A 27,385-nucleotide genomic window follows, 5' to 3' on the forward strand; every position below is an offset into this window, starting at 1 on the left:
ACTGCGCCCGTCGCACCACCAGCTCGCTCTCCGACGGCTCCGCCGCCCTGACATCTTTGGTTGTCCCTTTTCCTTTGGTGGATTTGGGCGCCATTATGGCTGCGAGAAGCAGAGGGTAGGGGATGGCGGAAGCGCATCGACGATGGACGAAAGCAGGGGGCTCGAGAAGGAAGAAAGGGGGCAGCAGTTTCAAGATTGGGGGAGGCGCAGGGGAAGGGTAAAGTGAGCGGTGCACCCATGGTTATTCCTTTTTATGGGGAAGGCACGGGCCGCCTCCTTTCCCATTAACTGCGATACAACGCATGCGTGCGGACGCTATCCCACGCATGCCTCCCACGTCACGCACGCTCCCCCACAACGCGCGTCCAAGGCAGGTTGTGGGGGAAGCGCAGCTGACAGAATAGTTACTGCGGTAAAAATCCACCCCAACTGCCCGCGCACCGTTCTGGGCCTGGCCCAACAACATGCTGCGCTTATGTATGGCCCAGTCCCGGGGGCTCCTATCGGTGTACAAAAGTAGGAGCTCTGCTTTTGACTCCTTTACTTGTGCACGGGCAGTCAGAGCCACCCGCCACGGCCATGCATAACAGGGCAGGAAAGGGAAGCCGGAGAGAAGACGAAGGCACAAGACAAACAAAGCAAGGACAAGGACCAAGGCCACAAAGATCAGATGGACGAAGCAGGTTTCCCTGGCAAGGACCCTTGCCGGGGCAACCTCAGCGGCCCCGGCAAGACCCATGTCGGGGCAGCTCGCCCACACCAGCTGAGCGAGCCACCTTCGAGCCCACCAACACTAAACAAACGCATTGGGACAGGGCTCGGGAGGCACCTCCATGGTGGCATGCAGATCTTTGTGAAGATAAAGAATAGTCAAGATCAAATGAGGATAGGAAGGCAACAATCCTCGGCAGGGTTCTTACCAAGGAAGCCCACGAGACCCCCGGCAAGGCCCTTGCCGGGGATGACGGCGTGCCGCGGCAAGACCCTTGTCGGGCCACCCGATAAGGCCCTCGCCAAGCGCGCCAACAGGGCCACTGCCAGGCCCACGCCAGCCAAGTCTCCGCCGCCGTTCGCATGCAGCTGCCGACCCAACTAGCTTGGCAGGCACATGCGTGGCAACATGCAGCCCTTCGTGGACGCTCCACCACCACACGACCTCAGCTGCCTGCCTGCCTACATGGCACCGCATGCATTGCTGGCCAGGGCGCGTGTCAAAGCAAGGGGGCGGCAATGGACGAGACAGGCCTCGCTCCCGTCCCCGATAAAGTGAAGGGACACCTAAGCCTCGCATTAAATGCGCTTTGTCCTGTAATACCAGCGATAAGCTCACAACACTGTAGCACTTTCCACCTCCTGTGTGCCACTGTGGCAGCCCCTTTCGCCTATAAAAGGAGGCCCATGGCACACTGGAGAAGGATTCGTCTCTTTCGAACCTAGCAGCACCCTGAGCTAGTTCAAGAGCTCAGGAACACTAAATACATCCACCAAAGCAGGATCATAGGGTTCTACACATCTTTGCGGCCCGAACCTGGGTAAATCCCCTTTGTGCTGTCTACTAGTCCCGCTCTTCTCACGATCCCGCGCCCCACAACCATAGTAGGGATTCCAGTGATCCCATAGGTGTCATTTCCCACCAACACTTCATCACAGAAATAAATAACATGCCCATATATATTTCATCCTAGAGATCTTTAACCATAGCAACATTAGGTTCAACTTTAATTTTCTCAGGGGGTGTAGGTGTTCTAGTATAACTCGTGCGAACCACAGCTGAAGCTTTAGCAAGTGGTTTTTCTCTAATAGGAAAAGGTGGTTTCTCAGTATAAGTAGTAGGAATAACAGGATCAACATTATAAGTGGTGGTTTCTTCTCTAGCTTCAAGGGGTTCTACTATTTTGAATTTAATGGGAGGATGATATTTAAACCACGTCTCCTTAGGGAGATCAACATGAGTAGCAAATGATTCACAAAAATAAGCTACTATGTCAGAGTCATGCCATGCATGGTGCTAAACTCACGAAAAGCATCAGTATCCATAAAAGATATAAGACAATCGAACTCAAGGTTTATACCTGACTCCTAACCTTCATCGAGCTCCCAATCTTCAGAGTTGCGCTTATTTCTTTCCAAAAGATCCCATCAGAATTCAATTGTCTTCCTCATAAAAAAACGAGTACAAGAAGTATCGGGCATGGATTGATCATTACGAGAAAGCCGAGCATAAAAATTTCTGAATAATGATTTATCTTGAGAGCTCATGATTGGGGCATGAATATAGCATTGAATTAATCCTCCCCCAAGCTTGAGCGATACTTTCTCATTCATGAGGCCAAAAATTATATATATAATTCTGATCACGATTAACTAGATGCATAGGATAACTTCTGATGAAATTCCAATTTCAATCGGTTGTAGTTCCGATACCCAATATCATCACATAGCCTATACCATGTCAATGCATTTCCATTCAAAGATAAAGGAAAAAACTTCTTCTTGACTTCATCTCCGGGTAAACCTGCCAGCTTAAATAATCCACAAACTTCATCCACATAGATTAGATGCACATCCGGATGTAGTGTTCCCTCTCCTGGATAAGGATTAGCTAGCAGTTTCTCTATCATACCCGAAGGAATTTCATAATAAATATTTTCAGTAGGTGCAGTAGGTTGAGGAGAAACTCTAGGTTCTTCCGGTCGAGGTGAAGATACCCTGAACAAGCACCTCAAAGGATTATTTTCCATAGTGACAAGTGAAAATAAATTTCAGCACGTAATATAAGTTCTTCCTTACCAAATTCCACTCACCAAAGGCGCTTCACTCCCCGGCAATGGTGCCAGAAAAGAGTCTTGATGAGCCACAAGTATAGGGGTTCAATCTTATTTCTTTCAATATGTAAGAGTGTCGAACCCAACGAGGAGCAGAAGGAAATGACAAGCGGTTTTCAGGAAGGAATTATCTGGAGGCACTGAAAATATCGGTAAGAGATAGTTTGGTAGTAAGATAATTCATAACGGGTAACAAGTAAAAAGTGTAGCAAAGGTGCAGCAAGGTGGCTGAATCATTTTTGTAGCAAAGGATAAGCCTGTGTGGACTCTTATATAAAGCCCCAAGGACACATGGGAATTATTGTCAAGTTAGTTTTCATCATGCTCATATGATTCGCGTTCGTTACTTTGATAATTTGATATGTGCGTGGACCGGTGCTTGGGTGATGTCCTTACTTGGACAAGCCTCCTGCTTATGATTAACCCCTCTCTCAAGCATCCGCAACTACGAAAGAAAAAATTAAGACAAATCTAACCATAGCACGAAACATGTGGATCCAAATCAATCCCTCACAAAGCAACACATACACTAGGGTTTTAAGCTTCTGTCACTCTAGCAACCCATCATCTACTTATTACTTCCCAATGCCTTCACCTAGGCCCAAATCATGGCGAAGTGTCATGTAGTCGGCATTCACATAACACCACGAGAGGAAAGACAACATACATCTCATCAAAATATCGAATGAATACCAAATTTACAAGATTACTTATAACAAGACTTTTCTCATGTCCTCAGGAACAAACATAACTACTAACAAAGCATGTTCATGTTCATGTTGGAGGGGTAATATATATCATTAAGGATCTAAACATATGATCTTCCACCAAATAAACCAACTAGGATCAACTACAAGGAGTAATCAACACTACTAGCAATCCACAGGTACCAATCTGAGGATTTGAGGCAAAGATTGAATACAAGAGATGAACTAGGCTTTGAGAGGAGATGATACTGGTGAAGATATTGATGAAGATTGACCCTCCCTCGATGAGAGGATCATTGGTGATGATGATGGCTTTGATTTCCCCTCCCGGAGAGAAGTTTCCCTAGTAGAATCGTTGTGTCGGAGCCCTAGATTGCTCCTACCCAGGTTCCACCTCGAGACGGCGGCGCTTTGTTCCGAAAGCTTCCTTCTAATTTTTCTAGGTCAAAAGCCTCCATGTAACAGAAGATGGGCACCGGGGGCTAGCCAGGGGGCCCACAAGCTCAAGGGGCGCATCCTGGGCTCTAGGGCGGGCCCTAGGCTTGTGGCCACCTGGTGGGTCCCCCTCTGTTGTTTCTTCGCCCAATATTTCTTATATATTCCAAAAAATTCTCCGTAAAGTTTCATGACATTTGGAATTGTGCAGAATAGGTATCTCAGATTTGGTCCTTTCCGGTCCAGAATTCTAGCTCCCGACATTCTCCCTCTTCATGTAAATCTTGTAAAATAAGGGAGAATAGGCATAAGAATTGTATCATAAAGTGAAATAATAGTACATAATGCAATAAATATCAACATAAAAACAACATGAAAAATGGACGTATCAACTCCCCCAAGCTTAGACCTCGCTTGTCCTCAAGCGAAAGCCGAAATCGATAATCATGTCCACATGTTTAGAGATAGAGGTGTCAACAAAATAAAATACGGACATGAAGGCATCATGATCATCCTCAAACCATGGAGATGCGTGAGGGGGTGCTTCAGATTTGGGATGTTTAAGGGCCAAGGAGGAAGAAAGCGTGGAGGCCAGGCTCGAAGCAGTGGTGGAGGAGGTCTTCAAGTGCCATGGGATGGTGGAACACAGACTCAACGCCAACCACTCCATGATTACATAATTCACACGTGATCACAAGTTGGACAACAATAGTATTGGAGAGGCCATCTTCAAGCTTCATGAGAAAATTGAGCTTCTCCAAGCCCAAATCTATGACCTACAAAACCAAAACTGTGAGTATGAATACAAATTTAAGAGTATGAGTTTGGCTACAGATTTGAGGATTCCAGAGACTCGTTCATGCTTCTATGATGGTGAGCCTATGCCTTGGAAGACGTAGGACAAGCCTCCCACATCATCAACTTCATCACCACCACCTCCGAAGAAGGAGACTTCGGTACACGGGTATGGGAACTCCCCTTGGCTTGTGCCAAGCTTGGCGGAGGTGACCCGGTATCATATCACCATCACATATTTATCTTTTCGATTACCTTAGTTCGGTCATTTTGGTTATATCGTTATCTAGTAGAATGAAAGTTTTAGTATTATCTAGTCTTTGACTTTTTGCTTTATATTCTATCTATATAATTGAGTGTGAGAGTTATATAACAAATATTAGTTTTGAGTTGAGGGCTTTTCTTTCTTGCTTAGATCTTTGATAGGAAATAGAATAAAAGAAATAAAAAGATTATACAATAATCTTAGGGAGAGTGATGACTTGACATATAAGAAGTATGATACATGAAACTCGTTGAAGGTTGACAAACATAGTTTTGGTCATTGTTGCAATTAATAGGAAGTACTAAAGAAAGAGAGGTTCCACATATAAATACACTATCTTGGACATATTTTGTGATTATGAGCACTCAGTAAAATATTATATGTGAATAAGTTGATGCTGGACAAGGAAGACAACATAATGTGTTATGTTCTCTTATATCCGAATAGAATTTATAATGTCATGGATCCTCCAACATGTTGAGATTTCTTCTCAACCTATGCTAGCCAAAAAACTTCCACACTAAGTAGAGATACTACATGTGCATCCATGAACCCTTAACCCTGTTTTACCATGAGAGTCCACTATATCTACCTGTGGATTGAGTAAGATCCTTCAAGTAAGTTGTCATTGGTGCGGGCAATAAAAAATGCTCTGTAAATATGTATGATCTTTTAGTGTGACGAATATAAACTTTATATGAACTTGTGATGGGGAAGAAATAAAAGTGACGGACTGCATAATAAAGTTCTCTATCACAAGCGGCAATATAAAGTGACGTTCCATTCATTAAGATTTCTTGCATCCAACCAAAAAGCGCATGAAAACCTCTGCTTCCCTCTGCGAAGGGCCTATCTTTTACTTGCACACTCTACCTATATAGATAAGTCATGGTGATCTTCACCCTTCCTTTTATATTTTCTCTTTTCGGCAAGCACTATGTGTTGGGGAAAGATCCAGGCATGTATACGCACTCGGATGTAGGTGATCATAAATTATTATTGTTGATGTTACCCTTGAGGTAAATGGTTGGAAGGAGAAACTAAAAGCCCCTATCTTCCTACGTGTCTGATTGAAGCTTTGATCTCATAGGTATCACATGAGTGTTAGGAATTATGAAACATTAAAATGATGGTTGAGTATGTGAACTTGCTAATTAAAAGTTCTTGCATTAACTCTTTCCGGTGTTATGATAAATTGCAATTGCTTCAGTGGCCTAGATCGTGGTTTGTTAGCTTTCAATAAAGTTGTTGGTTCATACTTTACCTTCTGAACCAATTATCACTTTAGCATAAGAAGTTATATGACAATATATTGCTGCTCTAAAGATGATCATGATGCCCTCATGTCTGTATTTTATTTTATCGACACCTCTATCTCTAAACATGTGACATGATTATTGATTTCGGCTTTCGCTTGAGGACAAGCAAGGTCTAAGCTTGGGGGAGTTGATACGTCCATTTTGCATCATGTTTTTATGTTGATATTTATTGCATTATGGGCTGTTATTTCACTTTAAGATACAATTCTTATGCCTTTTCTCTCTTATTTTATAAGGTTTACATGAAGAGGGAGAATGCCCGCAGCTGGAATTCTAGACCAGAAAGGAGAAAATTTGAGATACCTATTCTGCACAACTCCAAATGTCTTGAAACTTTACGTAGATTTTCTTGGAATATATAACAAATATTGGGCGAGGAAACAACAGATGGGGACCCACCAAGTGGCCACAAGCCTGGGGGCGCGCCCTACCACCAGGGCGTGCCCCCAAGCTTGTGGGCCCCCTAGCCAGCCGCCGGTGTCCATATTCTACTATATGGAGGGTTTTGACCCAGAAAAAATCATAAGGGAGCTTTCGGGATGAAGTGCCAGCGTCTCGAGGCGGAACCTAGGCAGGAGCAATCTAGGGCTCCGGCAGAGCGATTCTACCAGGGAAACTTCCCTCTGGGAGGGGGGAATTTAAGCCAACATCATCACCAACGATCCTCACATCCAGGGAGGATCAATCTTCATCAACATCTTCACCAGAACCATCTCCTCTCAAACCCTAGTTCATCTCTTGTATTCAATCTTTGCCTCAAAACCTTAGATTCGTACATGTGGGTTGCTAGTAGTGTTTATTACTCCTTGTACTTGATGCTAGTCGGTTTATTTGGTGGAAGATCATATGTTCAGATACTTAATGATATTTATTACCCCTCTGATCTTGAACATGAACATGCTTTGTGAGTAGTTACGTTTGTTCCCGAGAACATGGGAGAAGTCTTGTTATAAGTAGGCATGTGAATTTGGTATTCGTTCGATATTTTGATGAGATGCATGTTGTCTCTCCTCTAGTAGTGTTATGTGAATGTCGACTACATGAAAGTTCACCATGATTTGGGCCCAAGAGAAGGCATTGGGATGTAATAAGTAGATGATGGGTTCCTAGAGTGAGAGAAGCTTAAACCCTAGTTTATGCGTTGCTTCGTAAGGGGCTAAATTGGATCCACATGTTTCATGCTATGGTTAGATTTATCTTAATTCTTCTTTCGTAGTTGTGGATGCTTGCGAGAGGGGTTAATTGATGCTTGTCCAAGTAAGGACAACGCTCAAGCACTGGTCCACCCACATATCAAATTATCAAAGTAACAAACATGAATCATATGAGCATGATGAAATCTAACTTGACAATAATTCCCATGTGTCCTTGGGAGCGCTTTGCTTTATATAAGAGTTCCTCCAAGCTTATCCTTTGCTACAAAAAGGATTGGGCCACCTTTCTGCACCTTTGTTACACTTGTTACTTGTTACCAGTTACGAATTATCTTACTATCAAACTATCTGTTACCGATAAATTCAGTGTGTGCAGAAAATACCTTGCTGAAAATTGCTTGTCATTTTCTTCTGCTCCTCATTGGTTCTAACACTATTGCTTATTGAAAGGACTACGATTGATACCCTATACTTGTGGGTCATCAAGAGTCAACTTTCAGAGAGCTAGGATAAACCATAAGAGGCTACAAGGCCTGCTTCACAGAAGCAAATCAGAATTAAGCCTGGAAAGCCGGTTTTTATGTCGTGCCTCAAAAGCTGGCTTGATAATTTAAGTTGTTTTTATGTCATTTATTACTTATTCTATATATATATATATATATGCATTTTTCCTTGCTGGTACTGGTTTTTATAAGTATAGTCCCAGGTTGAAAATGAAACCGCGTCACAAATAATGCAGGGACATAAATTTCACTAGGTCTTGAGAAATTTAACTTGTGTTTTGTATTACAATACAACACTTATGGATTTCTCCACATATATATTTGCCTGGTTGCACTACAACCATGACCAAGGATTGAATCAACAACATCAAGTCTATAAGACCAGGTTAAGCAAACAGGCATGATCCGAATATCTCTCTCATCAGATTATCATCGGCTCAAAAGTTAACATGCTCGATGCATGAAGTCATTATCAGATTACGAAGTTTTTCTCAAAAACTATTACAAGACACATTTGTGCTGATTTCAACAAGTTTTTTCCAACAAATATGACAACTGGCGAAGTTTATTGTTGCAAGCCAGTAGTGGAGCTCTTCGGGTTGACGTTCCTTTGCCCTTCTTAAATGCAAGTTGCGGACGGGTTAGTCCATGCCGGCTCTTCTGGGCCTTCAGGGGCCGCCTCTCCTGCTCGAGGTTGGGGGTCGTCTGCCACCTGCTGGATTGGTGACAGAGCTTCAAACATCATATCTTCCTTGATCGAAGTTAAAGTGCTGACATCAGAGGCAAAGGATTGCTGACGTGGAGGTATTAGCTCGATGGGCTTTGGCTTAGGCAGCTCCATGCGTTTCCCGGCTTCAGAATAGCCGGCTGGAAACTTTGTTAAATCTATCTCTTCGACGATCTTGGTTGTCGTTACCCTGGTCTCCTTCACACAGCGCAGATAGTCCTTTTCGGTGAAAGGTGTGTTATCTATGTTGAATTCAAGGAACCCTTCAGCTAGTAGAGCCGGCTACATCTTGGGGTGATGCGATTTTCCAAGCATCAGAGAATACATAGCCCCTTGACGGGAAGCCGCCCTTTTCACCTCCTTGATCCATTCTGGGATAGTGGAGAGCTCATTAAGTATGTCCATGATGTAGAAGGGTGGTGCCTTGGTATTCTTGATCTCCATTATGCACTTGGCACCACCTACGTATAGCTGCTCAAGATATTTGTATATGGCCTTAAGCTTCAGAAGCAGGAGTTCCAACACATTATGATGTTTTTTGCCTATTGACACAAAAACATTCTGTCAGTAACCTGACTAAGACCTCAACCCAGGAAAATTGAAGCCTTACGAGGAAGAAGTTATACTTACCAAAGATGGCTATGCACATATCAGTAATTTGACCCTTACATGTTTGTAATTCTTGGGTCACCGGCTTGAGATTTAACTCGGCCTCTTCTGCTCACTTCAGCAAGGCAGCTCTTTCTTCCTCAAAGGTAGCTTCGGTCTTTTCCAAATTATCTGTAACAGAAAGCAGGGATCTATGGAAATCTGGAGATAGGCTTTCTGCCTTTTCTCGAAGCTTCTTTTTAGATCTTTTTGTAAGCGGACCACCTGTGACTCGGCCTGGTTCAGCATATCCTGCATATAACATTCAAAAAGTCAAACACGTTATTGGCAGTCCCAAGTCAAACACGTTATTGGCAGTCCCAAGTCACCACAAGCGATCGACCCCGCACTAGGGGCTACATTATTCAAATTTGTAAGTCCCGGGACATTACCGGCGAATGACCCGACACTTGGGGGCTATATCAGTCAATTCTGGCCTATTTTATATCAAGTCCCTTGTAGCTTGAAGCACAACATGGCACTTGGGAGCTAATGCATTGTCATTTTACATCTACATATAGCTGAAGACCCGTCCCATCACACAATGATGAGCTGGCCCTTCTGGTACCTATTGCTAAGTTTCATAAGATACATATCTACATAAGTTCTAGCTCATTATTTGCATAATGACCCAACCCTTGGGGGCTACGGATGCATATTGCAGAAGACGGGTCAAACCAGATTTTTATCCAAAGTTTCATTAAAGCAAGTCTCAAGCATTTCACTACTTTCTCTACTTATGACTTGGAGGCTACATATATACATCTATATAAAGGGAGCAAGCAATAGGACATACCTCATACTTTCTCTTCAAAGTATTGGTCATAGCAATTTCAGCATACCATCTCTCAGATAGCCGGGTCAAGAAGCCATGATGCAGAGAAGTTACATCCAAATTTTCAAGGGACTGAAGACTGGCCTTCCCCTTCTCCTTACTTGGCGACTCATTTTTTGCATGATTTTTGCCAAGGCCGTTGAAGTTTCAGGAACTGAATCGTGGTGTTCACCGGTAACAGCCACATCATCTTGGGTGTTGGACTCCGGTTTCAAAGCAGCCGGGTTATCCGTTAAAGCTTCTTTATTTACCTCCTCCACAACAGGAGTGGATGCGCGAACAGGGCTCACCGGGTTGTCCTGGTAAGATGGCTCTTCTTCACAAGGCGGGTTGACTTGGATCTCTGGGTTGCCAATCGCAAGGTGATGATAAGGGATTTCCTCCTCAGTTCCCGTCATGACAGCAGAGGAGTCACCAATTTCGTTTTTGACAAAGACTTGACCCTAAGTTTACACAAAAAATGGGCCAGCAAGGAAGGAAAATGAGATGTGAAATAGCAGAATTTAATATTACTTACCCACAGTTGATATTCAAAGGCGGTTCAAAGGCGGTATTTAGCTAGCACACGATTCATCAGAACATGGCGAAGTCGTCTGATAGTTCGGGTCAGAGCAACTAATAGGAATTTTAATATGACCGCCCTCGGGCAAGATGACACCGAGTTGTTTTCTCTTGGGTCCGCGCACGGCGCGGGGAGGGCTGGTATGACCGACCATCTGACAACCCCCCAGAGCTGGACTGGGTCTTCCTCTTCAAGACGGCCTCATGCTGTGTTTTCTTCAAAGATAAGTTTCTCTCTAAAAAAGCTTCTGGGTGCGAAAATGGTACCTTACAGACCGCATTTTGTTTTCTTCTTTGCACAAGTGGTTCTAAGTCTGAAAAGAGGGGTTTACCTCAGTTTCGCCGGCTCTAGTGGTTCCAATATTTTCTCGAGATGAGGTGGTGTCAGCAAGTTCGTTAAAAAGGCGGCCAAGAGAGTCAAGTTCTTCTACCTCAAATTCCTCTTCTTCTTCTGACTCCTCGTCCCTAGGCGGAGTAGGATTTTGAGGACCAGTTCTCCACCACTAAGAATTCTCCTGCACAAAGCAACAAGTCGGCACATTAAGTACAACAAAAAAATCTGATTTATATAAATAGTGTAAATGAAAGGGCAACTTACTGGAGGCACCAGGTTACCTACAAAAGAAAGGGGGAAATCCCACAAGGACGATTTTATCTCGAGTCTTGCCCAATAGCTTCTTGGTGGCCTTTATGAGATCAGCCTTTGTCAAGTCAACCTGACAAAAACGCAAAGCGTCTTCCGGCTCACCAGTATAGTCGTTCATGAGACAGCCTCTCAGGCTAAGGGGTTGGATCCCCCAGCTCATCCAGCATCGGGTCAATTCGACCCCTGTAAGGTCGTGAGCTATTAATGCATTTATTTTTGTATATAGTGGTTCCAAAGCTTTCCTTTCTGCCTTAGAGGCAAAACCCGAAAAGATTATTGAGGCATCAAGCCAGTCCAGTCTATAACTTGGCAAAGGACTCTACTGTTCTGGAGAAGTACCTTTGAAGTAAAACCAGGTCATGTGCCAACCTTTAGGATGATTTGCCAGTGTTATTTCAGGGAACGCTGACATTCTCCTGCTTTGGATAGTGACTCTCCAAGTTCTACACACGATCCTCGTTTGCACTCCGTCTGGTGATTGAGATAGAAAATTTCTTGGAAGAAGCCAATAGACGGCTCTATATGGAGATATACGTCACACAACACTTTGAATTGGCTCAAATTCAGAATTGAGTTGGGAGCGAGGTCTTGAGGTTTGATGCCAAAATCGTGAGGCACGTCACGGAAGAATTCTGAACCCGGGGACAGAAGCCCCTGTCCAAGTGGTCAGCAAATATGATGAACTCATTCTGACCTGGCTGAGGATGGACCTCTTCCTCAGGAACATGTCGTTCTATTTCAGCCTAGGCGGGAAGCAACCCGAATGATGCGGAGCATCCCTTGACCATCCCCATGGACGTCACACCGCCACAGCAAGCACGAAGAGGACCGATGACAAGAGCACATGCACGTCCCACCGAAACCGAGGTTGACTCCTTCCTCTTCAAACTTCATTCGGTTTCATATGAGAGTCAGATCCTACCTCAAATAGAAACGTTGTGCCTTGTTAGGTACCAAGGGGGGGTGACCAAGAGGAAATGAGGATGGAGATTCAAGCATCCAAGGAGGAGGAAGAGCACCAAGGGAACGAGGGAGAAAGGAGTGTTGCTAAGTCTTGAGCTTGCGTTGGTTTTCCTTGAAGAGGAATGGGTGATGCAGCAATAGTAGCGTAAGTATTTCCCTTAGTTTTTGAGAACCAAGGTATCAATCCAGTAGGAGGCTCCTCAAAAGTCCCACGCGCCTATACAAACAAATAAAGAACTCGCAACAAACGCAATAAAGGGGTTGTCAATCCCTTCACGGCCACTTGCGAAAGTGAGATCGGATAGAGATAGTATGATAAGATAAATATATTTTTGGTATTTTATAATATAGATTGGAAAAGTAAAGATGCAAATAAAAGTAGATTGAAGGCTTATATGATAAAAGATAGACCCGGGGGCCATAGGTTTCACTAGTGGCTTCTCTCAAGATAGCATAAGTATTACGGTGGGTGAACAAATTACTGTCGAGCAATTGATAGAAAAGAAAATAATTATGAGATTACCTAGGCACGATCATGTATATAGACATCACGTCCATGACAAGTAGACTGACTCCTGCCTGCATCTACTACTATTACTCCACACATCGACCGCTATCCAGCATGCATCTAGAGTGTTAAGTTCATAAGAACAGAGTAACACATTAAGAAAGATGACATGATGTAGAGGGATAAACTCATGCAATATGATATAAACCCCACCTTTTTATCCTCGATGGTAACAATACAATATGTGCCTTGCAACCCCTATTGTCACTGGGTAAGGACACCGCAAGATTGAACCCAAATCTAAGCACTTCTCCCATGGCAAGAAAGATCAATCTAGTAGGCCAAACCAAAGATGACTCAATCATACATAAAAGAATTCAGAGGAGATTCAAATATTTCTCATAGATAAACTTGATCATAAACCCACAATTCATCGGATCTCGACAAACACACCGCAAAAAGAGTTACATCGAATAGATCTCCACAAGAGAGGGGGAGAACATGGTATTGAGATCCAATAAGAGAGACGAAGCCATATAGGTAATAACTATGGACCCGAAGGTCTGTGGTAAACTACTCACAACTCATCGGAAGGGCAATGGTGTTGATGTAGAAGCCCTCCATGGTCGTTTCCCCCTCCAGCAGAGCGCCGGCGAAGGCTCCAAGACGGGATCTCGCGGATACAGAAGGTTACGGTGGTGGAAATTGTTTTTCATTGGCTCCCTGGATGTTTTCGGGGTACGTGGGTATATATAGGAGGAAGAAGTAGGTCGGTGGCCGCCCGAGGGGCCCACGAGACAGGGGGCACGCCCTGTAGGGGTGGCTGCGCCCTCCACCCCGTGGCCGCCTCAGCTGCTTCTTGACTTGTACTCCAAGTCCTCTGGATCATGTTCGTTCCAAAAATCACGCTCCCAAAGGTTTCATTCCGTTTGGACTCCGTTTGATATTCCTTTTCTTAGAAATACTGAAATAGGCAAAAAAACAGCAATACGGGCTGGGCCTCAGGTTAGTAGGTTAGTCCCAAAAATGATATAAATGTGTAAAATAAAGCCCATAAACATCCAAAAGGGGTAATATAATAGCATGGAACAATCAAAAACTATAGATACGTTGGAGACGTATCAAGCGTCAAGAGGGAAGAAGGAGAGGAGAACAAGAAGATGGAAGGGCTGCAGCCCCTGGACACCCCGGCCCGGCTGCCTCAGGCCCGGCTGCCCGGCCACAGCCTGGGTAGCACCCCAGCCGGCCCCAGGTGCCCGGCCCCCCTACCTAGGCCTCGCCCAGTCCACCCCGGGTGCCCGGCCAATTGGCCCCGGGTTCCCGGCCTGCCACTTGGGCCGCGCCCAGCTCGCCCCCGGGTGCCCGGCCGCCCCGCCCAGCCATGCGGCCTCCCCGGGTGCCCGGGCCTTGGACCCCGGGTGCCTGGCCCCCCTTCAGCCGGCGCCCCTGACCGGACTGGGTGCCCGGTCCTCTGCACCCCGGGTGCCTGGACCCCTCCGAGAGTGTCTATATTTTCAGGGTCATTTTGGACCTTTGTATCCATCTCTTCCCCAATTTCCCCCTAGCCTTTATATACTCCTCCCCTAGCTCATCTAGAGGATATCAAAGTATTGAATAGACAAAGAGAGAGCTTTGCTCATCTTCCTCCTCATGGAGATCATGACCTCCTAAGGGAGAAGATCCTCTTGTGGATATCAAGACCCCATCTAGGGAAGGATCGCCATCATAGAATCATCAAGACCTCTTTCCTCATAGGATTGGGATGAACTATCTACCTTGTATCTTTCCTTTGTTGTACTTGAATTATTGTGATCTCTTGTGTGTTCTTCGATCTAGCATATGTGTGATTGGATCTAGTCAATTTGAGTGTTTCCCCTCTCTTGTGTTCTTCGTGTTCTTGGGGATTTCCCTCCAATTTGTGAAAGATCTCCATCTAGGGTTCCACCCTACAACATATTGGTATCATGAGCCATGGTTTCTCACGAAATTGGAGCCCCCTTCTTGTTATCTAGCCTAATTTTGTTGTGTTCTTCCCCAATTTCGAAAATTCCCCACCAAAAATAGCCCCAATTTTTTTTTGTTCGTTTGATGAGGTTTTGTTGGATTTGATCCATGGATTTGCTTGGTTTCAAGTGGATCTAGCTTTTTTCCCCATCCATATACACCTTTCCCTCCATGAAATCCACCAATTTCTCCCATTTCCCCATGAATTTCCTCCCAAATTCGGGACCCCCGGGCACCCGAACCTCAAACCCCGGGCAGCCGGACCCCCCGTGCAACCCCGTTGACCACCCCGGGTGCCCGCACCCCTTCCCCCGGGCACCCGGACCCCCGGGACATCTCCTCCGCCCAACTGCCCTGACCACCCTAGGTGCCCACACTTTCCACCCCCGAGCACCCGCACCTCCGAGTTTCAGCTCACCAACAAAAACCGTTTTAGCCATAACTTTTGCTCCCGGAGTCAGATTTTGACGTTCTTTAGCTCGTTGAGTATTGACATCCCCCATCCATCTAGATAGGTTCCAACACAATTTGAATCCATCAAAATTTTGGCATTTTGGCATCTTTGCATAGGCCATCCACCATATCATTCGCAAAACCACCATCGCTTTCCGCCACCGAACCCATTTTTTATCCTTATAGCATTTGTGGTTCTTGAGTGGTGACTTGAGTCTCCTAAGGTGTTTCGGCTACTTAGGAACGGTTGCTTCATCATCAACCACCGCCACCACTTCTGCATTGCTAACACAGAACCACAACGCATTCCGCTACCACCATTTGACATTTTCCTTGAGATTTTGAGTTTGCGGTTTTTCCGTTTCCAAGGGTGTTTCGGTTAACTAGGAACGGTTCGACATCGACAACACCGCCGCTCAACTTCGACAAGGATTTGACATCGACCACTTCACCATTTTGACAACCTAACCGTAAGCAAGAACAGTAACCTCTATATCATCTTGGTGTCGTGGTATCCCATCATTGTACATTCATTCTTGCCATTACATTGTTAACCCCTTAGCCCATTTTGCGTCACTTGCCTATCGAGACTAGCCTTTGAGTATTGCCGGCAACGTTACTTGTGCACAATAGTGATCCATACCTTCCATTGCATACATACCATATCATATTGGTATCATCTTGGTATCATCATATTATCCCTTGTGTCACAAGATTGTTGCCGCATATACAGAGTTGCTATCTTGGTTTGTGCATTTCGCATAAGTGGCCATATCAAAAAAAAGAATAAGCTTTTAAGCAAAAGGAAAAGAGAGCAAAGAGCTTGTAAGCAATAGCCATAGCATCATACCGCATTGCACATAAGATTGTCATATCTGATCATCTTGGATCACTTTGAGAAGAACACCGGGAACATCATACACATAGCATACTTGGGATCTAAGGCTCATACATTTTGCATCTTATAGGTTGTGCACAAGTGTCGTATCCGCCTATTGAGCAATCATGCTAGCGTCTCTCTTGAGTTGTGCAACACGAGCGTTTTCCGTGGATTCCACATTTTGTGCTCATTCCTTGGTTGCAAGACCCCATTTATCTATTTGTGTGCCACATATTGTTATTGGTCTACTTGTTTCACTTGCGAATTTGTCACTCTTTTCCAACATTATTAACTCTTGCTAACATTTTGCATCAAATTTTTGTGCCACTATCCTCACCGAGCTCCACCATAAGCCTTACTTGTGTAGGTGTGAGATTTGACAAGATCCGGTACCAATTGTGCTATTTCCTTGTTACATTATTGAGTGATCATTGATCCATCTTCAACATTGGAAAGGTACATTTGGTCTAGTTCTTTCCTTTCTTCCACTCACATTCGCTCGAGTCTTGTGATGGATAGGCAAGACATTTCATCCCCGGTCTTCCACGACAACAATGGCGCAAACAACTACATCAACAAAACATCCACCTTCAGACTACAACGAGCAATGAATGGCATTGAGTGACTCGCCATCGACATTCGCCAAAATGAAGCAAGGACAAGGGACTACATCGACACAAAGTTGGATGCACAATTGGATGACATCCGACACGTGTGGGCCAACTACAAGTCTTCTTCCCCTTCGTCATCTTCAAGGCGGCGATGCTCAAGTGGCCAATCTTCGAAACATCATCGAGCTCAAGCACTACAACACCATCAAGATGAAGATGCTCGTGATGCGTACACCTACAGGTCAAAAGTCTATACATCAAGCTACGGCCAAACTTCATGAGCACAAGAGAAGACTGCGAGACGAGTACCAATAAGACGGAGCTACGACTACTACCACCACTTCGGCATCTTCGCCAAGTGTTCTCAAGGCCATACACGGCGACGGTGACGAGATGATCGAGCATGGGATTTTCCCTTCAGTCATGGAGGAGAGCGATGATGTGCCATCTTCGGCCTTCATCCATGGCGAGGACGATGAGATGGTTGAGCATGGGATTTTCCCTTCGACCACGGCGACGTATGATGACTTGAGTGACTTGTGCCACCATATTGAGAGTGAGAGTGACTTCTCCACTAGCCCCATATATGATGAGTTGCCACAATTCCCATGTGAGGAGAGCCACCACCACCACCACTTGAGTGATTTGAGTGACTCCACCATATGTGACATTGAGTGCACCTACCTTGAGGGAGTGAGTGAGCCACCACCACATAGAGAGAGTGAGGTAGTTGATACGGCATGTGATGACATTTTAATTTCTAACAACTTAACCTCTACCTCTATTGTGCCTTCTCATTTCGTGATAGGTCCCATATATGATGACGCGCCGATCGTCGACGACTTCGTCCTTCCTTTGGACAAGACGATGGCTATGGTGGAATATGATGCACCCCCCACATGGTTCCATCAAGATGAAGATGATGACCACCATTTGGTCTTTGCCACCTCACCTGCACCACTTGAGTGGAATGAACAAGGTAAAATAGGTGAAGGTGATGCTCTAGTTCCACTAGTGGATATTCTTGAGAATGATTGCTTGCATGATGTTGATCCACCTATTGTCATGCTTCATTCTAGTTCGACTTCCCCATGCGATGATTTACTCATTTATGATGAGTTTGATGATTGCCATGTGGAGTCTATTAGATGTGATGCCATATTACATGGGATTTCTTGTGACAATTCTCTAGGTCACATCATGTTTGACAATCCGCTTGACTTGTGATATGTTATGCATGAGATCAACAATATGTCATATTTGCAATCTCATCTTAGTGACTATGCATATGCCATCAATGTAAACCCAATTTGCACATATGGCATAGATGACAAGCCCATGGTTATTGGCATTTGTTTTTCTTGTGATGATAGTGATATGTTGCCTTTGCATCATTCATCTCATATGCCATGCCATGACCACCTAGCTTCGGATATGCATTGTCTGCCATGTGGTCAATATTCTCCATATTATGCTTCCGCTATTGATCATGAGGAGACCCCCATAGTTTCCTCATACCCATGAGATTTCGCTACATCCCATTCTTTGCATAATTCCCTTGATTGTGTGCAGCATATGCTCCCCATGAATAAACATGCTAGTGATGTATCACATACTTGCATTCTCAATTTGTGTCCCCATTGTGTCATACATAACAACTATTCTTTCATGATGGATGACATGGTATTATACCATGCATCAAATTTCTTTGAGCGATGCTTATCTTGTGCTAACACTCACATGCACATACACATCATGATGGATGATGTGTACATTTACCACGCACACACTTTCTTTGGTTTGTGTCTCTTTTGTGTAGGTTCCCATGAATACTTGTCAACCTCGCAATCCCACAAGTTGACAAAACGAGCTCTAGAGAGCAACGATGACTTGGGATCCCTTGGAGTGTCTTTCCCACCGCTCTCTTTGCGCAAAGACTTCGCGCATTTCTTCTACATGGCCCTCACTTGGCTATGGGTTATTGTCCATTACATATTATATTCCCATCTTGCCATGTTCACTTTGCATAATATGCTCATTCCTATGCCTTTGCCATGCATTTGTGACCCATGCTTTGCATTACACATGATGATTGATTCCACTACTTGTATGTGCATTTTCAAGCTTCATGGAGATATTCCTTATTCTTGCCATGTTTCCTTTGTGATCCACTCCTATGATGATATATTGCTTTGTAATCGTGTTTGTGATATGCCATGTGTATTGCCTATGTCTATTATTTGCTCACATGACATGATTGCCATAATTTCCTCTAGTGTGTTGCATCTTCGCTCCACTAGTTTGCATGACATGATTTCTATGCTTTCCCATGTTGCACCCAATTCTTGGATTACTTGCTCCTATCATATGTTTGGTTGCCACAATGTCAGTACTTCACATATGCCATGTCCCATTACTTGTCACATGATTGACTTGATTGCCTCGCACATGTTGCAAAATTGCTATATCAATTGTGTTGAGTGCCACACTATCTTCACCACACCATATGCACATTATGCTTGGATTGTCTTGCACTTAATGCATGTGTTTAGTCATATCATCTTCTTGGGTGTCGTGAATGACTCTTATGCCTACCATAGACCGTTCATTGAGAATCTTAGGCATGCTTGCTATAACATTGAGGTAGATGCTTGTTTCCTTGAACAATATATTAACATACTTACCTCACCTTCGCATGATTGTTTCCATGATGCTTTTCCATGTGCCCAATTTACGTTCTTACATGCCATGCCACACTCCCTTGTCACACCATATGCTATGCTTGATGACAACACTTGTTGGGTGAATCACCTCTTGAATGCTTGGTTTTTGCTTTAATACCAACCACATTTGTTTTTCCAATTGTTTGTTATCTTCTCTCCTTTTTAAGGAATTACAAGGCGGTGCGACATTGGAGAGTGACCATTTTGAGCTTCAACATGATAAGTGCTTGGTGGTCGTCCACTTCTACACGACGACGCCGTCTCCTTCCCATGGTGATGAAGATCCCGATCCGCGGACGGATCTCTCCCAAGGGGGGGAGGATGATGCGGAGCATCCCTTGACCATCCCCATGGACGTCACACCGCCACAGCAAGCACGAAGAGGAATGATGACAAGAGCACATGCACGTGCCACCGAAACCGAGGTTCACTCCTTCCTCTTCAAACTTCATTCGGTTTCATATGAGAGTCGGATCCTACCTCAAATAGAAACATTGTGCCTTGTTAGGTACCAAGGGGATGACCGAGACGAAACTAGGTAGGAGATTCAAGCATCCAAGGAGGAGGAAGAGCACCAAGGGAACGAGGGAGAAAGGAGCGACAAGAGAGAAGAAGGAGAGGAGAACGAGAAGATGGAAGGGCTGCAGCCCCGGGACACCTCGGGTGCCTGGTTGCCTTGGCCCCGGGTGCCCGGCCACAGCCTGGGCAGCGCCCCAGCCAGCCCGGTGTGCCCGGCCCCCTACCTGGGCCTCGCCCAGCCCATCCCGGCTGCCCGGCCAACTGGCCCCAGGTGCCCAGCCTGCCACTTGGGCCACGCCCAGCTCGCCCTGCCCGGGCCCTCAACCCCGGGTGCCCGGCCTGCCCCACCCAGCCATGCGGCCTCCCCGACCCCGGGTGCCTGATCCCCCTTCAGCCGGTGCCCCCGACTGGACCGGGTGCCCGATCCTCCGCACCCTGGGTGCCCGGACCCTTCCGAGAGTGTCTATATTTTCAAGGTCATTTTGGACCTTTGTATCCATATCTTCCCCAATTTCGTCCCTAACCTTTATATACTCCTCCCCTAGCTCATTTAGAGGATAGCAAAGTATTGGATAGACAAAGAGAGAGCTTTGCTCATCTTCCTTCTCATGGAGATCATGACCTCCTAAGGAAGAACATCCTCTTGTGGATATCAAGACCCCATCTAGGGAAGGATCCCCATCATAGGGTCATCAAGACCTCTTTCCTCATTGGATTGGGATGAACTAGCTAGCTACCTTGTATCTTTCCTTTGTTGTCCTTGAATCATTATGATCTCTTGTGTGTTCTTGGATCTAGCATATGTGTGATTGGCTCTAGTCAATCTGAGTGTTTCCCCTCTCTTGTGTTCTTCGTGTTCTTGGGGATTTCCCCTCCAATTCATGAAAGATCTCCATCTAGGGTTCCACCCTACAAGAGTTCACTAGGTTGTTTAGCATAAGTGCAGTCATGCCCGACTTAACCCAGTTAACAACTTTGCTGGTCTTGGGAGGCATCATTACGGTTGGAACAAAGGTTCAACTACAAAGTATGAAAAACAAGAATAAGCCAACAAATTTATGAAGGCCTTCCGAGTTATGGCAATGATAAATTAAACTACAGAGTTGGCTATGAGCATACGAAAAAATTTGGATTACAACGATTTGCGAGACGGAAATAGCTCAAGCCGACAAAAGATTCCAGTGCAGTTCACAGTTTGACAAGTGGTGAAGTAATATTCGGGTTAAAGCAATCACAAATAGGAAATATTCGGAGTTGATTACAACTATAGATCTAGAAAATGTCTGAAAAAGAAAATAAAAACCCTAGTCATGGCAGAGTTGCTAGCTAAAGAAGTATCAGTGGGGTCTATTTAACACAACAAAAGGGGTCTAATAAGTGATGAATTTCATTGCGGCAATAGATAAATGCTCTACGGGTATTAGTTTTGGTGATGGATTGGATCTACGGCCTCATATGAGATGAACTTAGGATGAAATATGATGGAATATATGAGGAGTGAAGAACTTACAGATCTGTGAAGCAAAGTTTGAATATGTCCAAGGTCGACGGCACGGCCGCGACGACTCCAATGGGATCCGATGATGGTCTCCTCGCCGGTGTAGTCAATGACTTGAAGGGGCCGGCGAGCTTGAGGTGGTGTAGTACGCCAGGGGCGAGAGGAAGAAGAAGGGCAGGAGAGAGTAAAATGAGCCCGAGGAGCGTTGTTCCATTTATAAAGGGGGGACCCGAAACGACAAGCGCAACACTCCAGGGGGAACAATCAATTGTGGCTAAAAGCTCCTTGATTCTCGTGCTTGACAAGATAATACAAATCCACCCAAAGACCCTTTGTGATGTCATGCATGGAAATTAGAAGAAAGTGGATATGATGTCATAGTGTGGAAAGGCGAAAAACACTAAGTGTTGAATAAGCTGTGCGACCAGGAAGATGGATTGATCCGGCTGGGCATTTATAAAACAATAATGATGAATATTGAAGGGAAGAGAAGATGCCAGCTCAGAACAACAGACCCATTACTCAACCCTACATGTTCTTCTTTTCCTTGTTTTTTCAGGATGAAGTTTAACATGGATAAATCCAAGCTAAACTATGTTGGGGATATTCCCCATGACCAAGACCCGACGCAAGGTATGGCCCGGAAAATGCCAGGCATTATGGGTCACCTTATTCTCTAGGCCAAAGTGATACAACAAGGAAAGCATGAAGGCCTGTAAAAAGACTCGGTCGAAGGCCGTCTCATGGAGGAGCCTAGTGGGCCGGCTTGCAAAGAGGGCCAGATGGAGAACTCCCAAACTTGGGAGGCAAGATGAATAGGAGTTAGATTAGGATATGGGTTGATAGTACGACTCGAAATCATGTGTAAACCTAGGGCACTCAACTTATTATATCAAGGGGAGCCCCTAGGTCGAAAATACTAAGTTTCAATCTCTCAAAATCTAGGTTAGCTAATCTGCATCCTTGTAATCAAGATCATCATCAATATCAATCAAGCAAGAAGTAGGTCTTTACCTCCACTTGTGTCCTTCATTCCCGAACAACCCTGTTCAAGCAACCACCTACTTGCGATGGCCTCTAGACTTAGTCCTTTCACGAGGACATCTGCTGTGAGAAAACCATGATAGATCATGTAGCTCTCCTCCTCCCCACTCCTGCACCATTCCCTCCAAGATGTTCACCACGCGCGGCCAAAGTGGCACCCATCGGCTCTTTTTTGGGAAATATAGTTGAAAACAAAATTTTGGCCTACGGATCAAGTTCCTAGGATCACTATGTAGATGCATACAAGGTTAGATCTTATCGTTACCAACTTCGAGTAGCGGCAAAGGAGAGTTGGTGTAGACCATTCTTGAAGTCCCATGAAAGATCCCTCGAATAAAGATCGAAAGCATGATCTCTCTACAGATTGCACCCGTACCGAAGTAGTGGTTCAACATCGCTTCACCCTCTAGAACTAAGAATTGTTGAGAAAACTAGAGGGAGAAGTAGCCTAGCGGCATCGACATCTAGATCAACTAGATGTGTGGGAGAAACTAGGTGCAGGGCAGCAATGAGGCAACCTCCAAGGGTTTTGGTGTGTTCTAGGGGTTGCCCCTGCTCACACATGTATGCGCAAACCACCCCTCCCGTTCATCCCATAGTATACCATGCAATGCAGAGAAACTCGCCAAAAAATCTCGTCCTCACTTCTACCATGTTCTTTTTTACATCATGGAAGGCCCAAAGAAACTCATGCAGGTGTGCCACTGGCCCACCAAGGACAATTATTTGTCATACAAGTAGGTGCCCTACACATCCATTATTGGTTCGCCTTTTTGTCTCTATTATTTTCATGTAAGTGATGACAGACATATTTATGATCGGACCAAAATGTCACGGATGTCTTTTTCTTGCAGTGTCCCCTCCTCTTTAACCATGCGGTTAACGCCCTTGCGGCTATCCTGGATAAAGCTAGGATCGCCTACCAACTCACCGGTGTGGTTGGGAATTTAATACCTAGTGGTGGTGTCATGCATCTATAGTATGCATATGAACCATGATATGGGGGAGGGTCTAGATCTTGATATTATCAATGTCAACTTCCTCCTTCTATGCTTTGAGGCCATGTACAGTCTAAAGGTCAACTTTGGCTAGAGCAAAGTTATAGTTTTAGGGTACTCGAATGACGAGCGACAGCGGATTGCGGACAACCTGAACTGCAGGTTGTCCTCCTTTCCCATTACATACTTAGGGATGTCCATGTCGTATTCACAAATACCCTTTAGTGAGTTGGACCCGCTTATGAATTGGGTCGTGTCTAGTTTGAAACCTTGGTGCAGATGTCTTACGTCCAGGGAGTAAGACAGTGCTTCTCGACTCCTCCCTTTCTAGTCTCCCCATGTATATGATGGGGATGTATATCCTGTCGAAGGGAGTGCATAGCTCCTTCAATAAAGACCACTCCCACTTCTTATGGAAATCGACGGATAGCGGGCAGAAATACCATGTGGTGAAGGGGGCTAATATCAGCTTACCTAAAGACATGGGAGGTGTTAGCAACCATCCATCCTTTCACATGAATGTCGACCTCATGCTTAGGTTGATTTGGTGGATCCTTCATGTGAAAGGGGGCTTTGCCTACAGCTTATTCAAGTTAAGTACCTACAAGGGCGGTCCCTCCTTGCTTGTGAATGTCAGGAGGGATCTCAGTTCTATGGATCCATCCTGCAGATCAAGCTTGAGATTCAACATGGACTTCCCTTTTCATTTGGCAATGGAGAAGGGACCCTTTCTGGCTTGACCCGTGAGGTGGGAGGGTCTTCTTTGTGTATGTAGTTCCCAAAGGTGTTGCTACTTTCTCGGATCCGTTGACTTTGGTTTCCACAGCGGCCCAAGATGACCATTGGAACATCTTGTTTGGAAGAACTTTGGGCCCATGGAGACGGAGGAGTGGACCAACTTGTTGGCTACCCTACCTCTGGTGCTTGCGGATTATCCGGACGATGTATCATGGAGAACAACCCCCTCTGGAATATTCTCGGTTGGCTCCGCCTACCATGCCTTATGTCGCAGGCCTGCCCTAGATTCTTCCGCTATGGAAGGCTCCCTTGCCTCTCCAGATATAAATCTTTTTCTAGCAGTTGTTACGAGATCGCCTGCCATTTGGGACGGAGGTGATCAAGTGACATGGCCCGGGCGATGGAGTGTGCCCCTATCTGGTATTCTCGAGACTGGAACTCACATCTTATTCTCATGCATCACGGCAAGATTTCTTTGGGGCTTTGTTTGTGAGGGTCTGGAGCCTGACTGGGAGGCCCTGGACGCGGTCGGGTTCCTCCGAACCCATGGCAACCAAATTGGAAGGAGGAGACGTCTCTTCTAGCTTGTGCTCACATCGCTAGCCTGGACTTATGGATGACATGTAACAAGAAGGTTACTGAGCGAGTTTCTTTAGGTGGAACTCTGACTCTCCCTTCATATTCCCTGCATTTTTGCAATCCTGGCACACGATTTCTAGGCAACAGGGTCATGATCGGCTTTGCCTAATGATGGACGCGATGGCAACACTGTCTTCCATGAGCTATTGGCCACATGGTGGTCTTTTCTTTTCTTTTAGGGTTAATTATCCTTTTGCCCTCAGTGGTGTCTCTGTGCTCAGTTTTTCCCTCAGATGCAAATTGTGCTTAGTTTTGCCCCTAGTCCATGCACAGCTACTATGACGAGGCCAAACGGCCATATTTGAGTCCATTCCGTCCGCCAGCGTTAAGTAGTGGGTCCGGAGCTTACACGTGGGACCGCGTGGACGTGGGTCCGGAGCTGACATGTAGGCCCATGCAACTAAATCCCCAAAACATTCGTAGCTTACTCTGCCTATCCGCTTCCCCGCCGGCCGGCTGCCCTGCGCCGCCTCCGGCACTTGCGCCGCGGCCAGGACCTGCCCCGCCACCAACTGCACGCCTACTCCACCGCTACCTTTCTGCGCCTATGCTCCATGGCTGCCTGCGATGCCTGCCACCTTCCTGTGATGCCACGGGTGGGGCGCCCGCACCTGCTCGACCCGCGGCGCGGCCTCCTTCCATGCGCCCGGCCGGAGCACTCAAAGGTGGGGGGCTGCTGGAGCTATTTGAACTAGGAGGAAGAACCCTAGGGCGAAATGGAGAGCACCAGCGACCCCGGAGTATTTGGCGAGGCTCGCATCGGGCTGGAGATCCGCCGCATCCACGACTGGGTTCCCGAGCGGTAAGTCTCGCCTCCTGTTTAGATTGAGCTTAGTTGTGCATTTGAACACTCGATTCGAGTAGGTTTGCGCAATTAGTGTGCTGATTGCGTCTCTGTTTTTCGCCGGCTAGGATGGAGTTGCGGTTTGCTTTCTTGATGCACATTAGAAGGGACCGGTACACGTTCGATGCAAAGGATCAGAAGAAATACCAAGGAGGTTTTGATTATCGGTTGCCAATGGCTAGTAATTGGAGTTTCAGACAATTTGGGGAGGTAATTTGTAGCCAATATCCTTGGGGTTTGCTTGATGAAGTGGTATACAAATACTATGATGGGGAAAAGAAATGGGTGACAGTTAGTAATGATGAAGAGCTAGCTACCATGTTTGTTAGGCATAAAGAGAAAGATAATTTTCATGTGAGGCTGCAAGTTGATGTGCTTGAGCAGGCATTTGGACCTAGGATGACGGGTGCAACATCTCGGGGAGAACCAAGTCATCGTAATGGCATCTCTAGCCAGAACAGTTCAGTTGGTGCACGGCGACGTGGTGGCTCGACAAGTGTGGGCAACAGCAGTAGGGTCCCCCTTGAAGTGGAGCATGATGACTACAATTCTGGGGTTGATGAAGAGAAGCTATATTCTAATATTATTCGGAATTTACGACGGGCACCTCGGGCTGATAACCAAGATGAGGCTCACAATGTAGTCTGTGTGGATGATGACGCGGTGGGTGAGGACGAAGACCTTGCAGCTGTTGAATGGGACCCTTTGAACCCTAATTTGGAAGAAGGTATAGTTTTTGCATCCATGAATGAGTGTAGAAATGCACTTGTGACATACTGCATCAAGGTAGAACCAGCAAGTGGGTCCAAAGGAATTGCAGAAGAACATCAAAGGTAAATTCAAGATAGACTTACCATACATGAGGTTGTTCAATGGTAAACAATATGCTATGGATTCTATTTATTGTAACTAGCAGGAAAGTTTTCAATTGTTGCATTCATTCAAAGGTGAAGTGGAGAGGACAAGCCCAGGTAGTATTGTAGATATTGATCACCACATTGTGAAGTACACATTCAGGGGAGTGACAAAGACCAAGGACTGCTTTAGGAGGGTTTTTGTCTGCTTTGAGTCTTGTCGCCGGGGTTTTTTGGCAGGTTGCAGGCCTTATTTGGCTATTGATGCCACTTTTCTCACAGGGAGGTTTAAAGGACAGTTAGTGGCTGCTTGGTGCAGTTGATGCACACAGTTTTGTATTTCCAGTTGCCTACAGTGTGCTGGAGATAGAGTCTGAGGAGAGCTGGACTTGGTTTTTGCATAATCTGCGTCGGGCTATTGCACATCCCAATGGGTTGGACATTCATACAGATGCCTGCAAAGGTTTAGAAGTGGCCGTGGACAATGTGTTCCCTGGAGTAGAGCATAGGGAATGAATGCATCACCTTACTGCAAATTTCATGAAGAAATTCAAAGGAAAGGTGTATACCGACAATTTATGGCCAACATCTTTGACTTGCAGTGTGAAGAAGCACAACTACCACTTGAGACAGTTATACATGAATCCCAAAGTGAAAGAATACTTGGAAACACACCACTCCAAGTTATG

This window comes from Triticum dicoccoides, chromosome 5B (genome assembly GCF_002162155.2).
Source record: "Triticum dicoccoides isolate Atlit2015 ecotype Zavitan chromosome 5B, WEW_v2.0, whole genome shotgun sequence".
Lineage (NCBI taxonomy): Eukaryota > Viridiplantae > Streptophyta > Magnoliopsida > Poales > Poaceae > Triticum > Triticum dicoccoides.